Here is a 5,000-nt window from a genome sequence, read left to right on the forward strand (position 1 = left end):
CCATGGCCCCTACGTTGGGAACCCGAGCTCTATATCATCGAGTGAATGAAATATGGCAGTTAAGTTTGCACTCTTATCAGGGACGAAGTGAGCTGTGGGTTATTAGATTCTGACGCCCCGGCCATTCATTGTACAAGGTTTCATTAGTTGGGTAAAAAGTATGCGAGAGGTCGGTCTAATATCTCTCTATTTCTCTTGCTCGCTCTCTCTCTCTCTCCATCTCTCTCTCTCTCTCTCTCTCTCTCTCTCTCTCTCTCTCTCTCTCTCTCTCTCTCTCTCTCTCTCTCTCTCCCTCCCTCCCTCTCTCTCTCTCTCTCTCTCAGTCCCTACCTTTTTCTATTTCCCTCTTCCATCCTCTTCTCTCCCTCTCCCTCTCCCTCTCCCTCCTCCTACCTCTCTAACTCAGTCTCTCCATCTCCTCTTCTTCTCTGCTCTCTTCCCTTCCTCCTCATTTGCCTTTATTCTCCTCTACCTTCCCTCTCCCTCCCCCTCCTCTTTTCCTCACTCACCCCCTTCTCCCTTGTCTGTCCCTCTCTCTCCTTCTTCCATGTCGCTCTCACCCTCCTTCCCTCTCTTTCCCCCTTCTCTCCCTCCCTCTCTTTCCACCCTCCCTCTCTCTCTTCCTCCCTCCTTCCCTCTCTTTCTCTCTCTTCCTCCCTTCCTCCTCCTTTCTCTCCTCTCTTCCTCCCTCCCTCTCTCTTCTCTCTCTCCTTTCCTACTCTCCCTCTCTTTCTCCTTCTTTCTTTCCTACCTCCCTCACTCCCTCCTCCCTCCTCTCTCTCTTTCTTCTCTTCCTCCCTCCCTCCTTCCTCCTCTTCCTCTCTTCCTCCCTCCCTCCCCCTCTCCCTCCTCCCTCCCTCCCGCCCCTCCCTCTCCCTCCCCCCTCCCCCACCCCACCCCACCCCACCCCAGCTTTCCCTTTGATCTCCAGAGCCCGTTTTACATTGTTACGACTACGTCCTTGTCAACATTACCACAACAATGAGGTTGTTATTCGGCAAAGGCATTATCACTGGTTCGTGTGCATAACCGCTCATGCGTTTATTTTTTTGTTGTGTTGTTATTGTTGTTGCTGTTGTTACTGTTGTTGTTACTGTTGTTGCTGTTGTTGTTGCTGTTGTTGCTGTTGTTGCTGTTGTTGTTGTTACTGTTGTTGTTACTGTTGTTGTTGTTGTTGCTGTTGTTGTTATCTTCATTATGATTATTGTTTGTTTGTTTTTCTTTTTACGGAGAATCGTTGATATTATCATAATCACTTTTATCATTACTATTGTTATTAATATTACTATTGTCATTATCCTTATAATTAACATTAACATTATTAATCTTGTTATAATTATCATCATTATCATTATTATTATCATTATTATTATCATTATTATTATAATCATCATCATTAATATTATTGTTACTGTTATTGCATCATCATTGTTGTTACTACTATTATCATTATCATTATTATCGTTATCAGTAGTAGTATCATTATCATCATCGGCATTGTTATGATCATCATTATTATCATTATTATTATCATAAGTAAGAGGTGAAGGAATGAGAGAAAGGGAGGAAGGGCGAGGGAAATGAGAGGGGGCACAAAACGGAGAGAAAGATAACAGGCGAAGAAGGGAGAGAAACGAATGAGAGTTGGAAGGGCAATTAACGAAAGGAAAGCAAACAGAGAGAGAGAGAGACGAAGGATAGGAGGAAAGGGCAATAAACGAAGGGAAAGCAAAGAGAGAGAGAGAGAGAGACGAAGGATGGGAGGAAAGGACAATAAACGAAGGGAAAGGAAGGAGAGGAAAAGAGAGAGACAAAGAGTAGGAGGAAAGGACAATAAACGAAAGGAAATGAAAGAAAAGAGAGAGAGAGACGGAGAGGGAAAGAAGGAAGGAAGGGGTCATAAGAGAAGGGAAGAAGAGAAGAAGGGAGAAAAGCGAAGGGAAGAAAGAAAGGACAATAAACAATGGGAGATTAAGAGAAGGGAGATAAGTGAAGGCTAAGGAGAAAGGAGAAGACGAAAGAGAATGGGGGGGGGAAAAAAGAAAAAGATGAAGAGAAAAAAGGGGAGGGGGGGGGGGCAGGGAGAACCACAGGAGAGGGAGGGGAAAGAGGGGGAATAGAAGAATGTAGAAGGGAAAAGCGAGAAGAAGGAGAAAGGAGATGAGAGGGGAAAAGAGAAGAGGGAGAAAGAGGAAGGGGAAAAGAGACCTGTGAAAGAGAGAGAAGATGATAAAATCAGAATGGAAGGGAAGGAAAAGAAGACGAGAAGGTGGGAAATAAGAGTCGAGGGGAGGTGAAAAGGGAGGAGGAGGGGGAGGGAATGAGAAGGAAGGAAGGAGGGGGAGAGATAGGGGGAGGGAATGAGAAGGGAGGAGAAAGAGGGGGGAGAGAGATTGAGAAGAGAGTAGAGAGAGAGGGGGAGGGATTGAATGAAAAGGGAGGGAGGAGGAGGGAGGAATGAGAAGGAGGAGAGAGAAGGGGTGAGAAAGGAGGGAGGAGGGAGAGAGAGAGGGGGAAGGGAATAAGAAGTGAGGGAGGAGGGGAGGGAATGAGATAGGAGGGAGGGGGGACGGAAAGAGAAGGGAGGGAAGGAGGGGGTTGAATGAGAAGGGAGGGAGGAGGTGGGAGGAGAATGAGGAGGGAGGGAGGAATGAGAAGGGAGGGAGGAGGGATTGAATGAGAAGGGAGGGAGGAGGGGGAGGAAATGAGAGAGGGAGGGAGAGAGAGGGGAGGGAATGAGAAGGGAGAGAGAGGAGGGGGGTACAGAGAGGGGAGTGAATGAGAAGGGAGGGAGGAGGGAGAGAGAGAGGGGGAAGGGAATAAGCAGGGAGGGAGGAGGGGGAGGGAATGAGAGTCGATGGGGGAGAAGGCATGAGAAGGGAAAAGAGAGAGAGGGAAGGGAAATGAGAAGGGAGGGAGGAGGGGATTGAATGAGAAGGGAGGAAGGAGGGGGAGGGAATAGAGAAAGGAGGGAGGAGGGGGAGGAATAAGCAGGGAGGAAGGAGGGAGAAGGGAGAGAGAGGGGGAGGAATAAGCAGGGAGGGAGGAGGGGTTTGAATGAGAAGGGAGGGAGGAGGGAGGGAGGGAATAAGCAGGGAGGGAGGAGGGGGGAGAGAGAGAGAGAGAGAGAGAGAGGGCAAGAGCCAATGTCAAACGCTGATGAACGCGGGTCACTGAAGGCCAATCCACATACGAAGGCTTTAATTGACTCCTGGTTTTGCATCATATTAACCTGTAGATCCTTTGATGGGACGTCTCTTGTCGGCTGCCGGGAACTGATTGGCTTCTGCCTCTGTTATGGCTGCCTCGGAAGGTCCAAAGAAATTGCGTTTGGTAATCTGCCTGGCTATTGCTGTGTTACTATTGCTGTTTATCGATTATTTGTTTTGTTTATTTGTCTCTTTTTTTCTCTCTCTCACTTTCTTTCTCTCTTTCTTTTCTCTCTCACTTTCTTTCTCTCTTTCTCTCTTTCTCTTTCTCTCTCTCTCTCTCTCTCTCTCTCTCTCTCTCTTTCTCTCTCTCTCTCTCTCTCTCTCTCTCTCTCTTTGCGTATTGCCTAAGACTGTACCTCTTTTGGGAAGATAATTTTAAGCTTTCTGTAAAAAAAGAGTTTGCTTAACTCGCCGCATTAGCACACTGGCAACGCTTAGGGGTTCCAGTCCTATCCACGTTCCAGTAATGAGAAGGGGCGTAACTCTGCGTAACGTTCTCTCGCTACTTTAACCTCTTCTAAAAGAGTTCGTAGTTCGTATTACAGGCAAGTGAATCATTATGTGTTTATTAATATGTAATAGGGGGATAACTAATCAGTTGTAAATACAGTTATCCCTTTTGGCAATAGAGGTAATTATTAAGTTTATAGACGTCACCAGTTTACTCGAGAAAGAGGTGATTTTAATGTAAATCTTCAACGCTTAAACGAAAAGGGTTCCAGTCCTATCCACGTTCCAATAATGAGAAGGGGCGTAACTCGGCGTAACGTTCTCTCGCTACTTTAACCTCTTCTAAAAGAGTTCGTAGCTCGTATTACAGTCAAATGAATCATTATGCTTTTATTAACATGTCTAGTTTTTTTTAACTAATTCATTATAGCGTTAGATAAGATAATATTTATCTCTTGATAGGCCTAAGTGAAATTATAAGAGCGTGTTGAGCCGAGGAACTACTTTGTCTGATTGTATTGTTCCGCCATTTTTTTTCTTTTTTCTTTTTTTTTTGTGTGTGTGTTACCAAAGTCGTATTCCTGGTATTGGTATTTTGTAGAATATAATGAATTCTTCCTATTTTACATGCATATGTACTAGCTTACTTGTCAATTATTTTGGTATTAGATATCAATCATTAGTTAACAAATTATTATCATTATTGTTATTTGCTTCCATCACCCATATCATTATTGTCATATCCCCTATTATCACTATTATCTATATCCACATTATATTATTATTTATTACACATGTCATTATATTATTATCATCTTTATCATAATCATGATAATTATTATCATTATTTTTCTTATCATCATTGTTTTTATTATTACTACTATTATTACAATTATTATTATCATTATTATTATTATCATTATTTTTGTTATTGTTATTAATATTATCATTATCATTATCATTATTTTTATCATTATGATCATTAGTAGTAGTAGCACCATCATTACCATTACCATTATTGTTATAACTACAACTACCATTATCATTTTTGTTGTAATTCATATCATTATCATTATTATTAACTTTTTTCGTTAACATTATTATCATCATTGTAATAATGATTACTGCTACTACCGTTATCATCATAATCATCATTATTATCATTAATATTATCATTATTATCTTTATTGTTATCATTATCACTATTATCATTAATATTATCACTATTATTATTATTATTACCATATTTATTATAATCTTTATCATTACCATCATTATTATTATCATTATCATCATTATTTTTGTTATCATCATTATCATTATTACTATTATTACTAT

Source organism: Penaeus vannamei, chromosome 25 (assembly GCF_042767895.1).
Source record: "Penaeus vannamei isolate JL-2024 chromosome 25, ASM4276789v1, whole genome shotgun sequence".
NCBI lineage: Eukaryota > Metazoa > Arthropoda > Malacostraca > Decapoda > Penaeidae > Penaeus > Penaeus vannamei.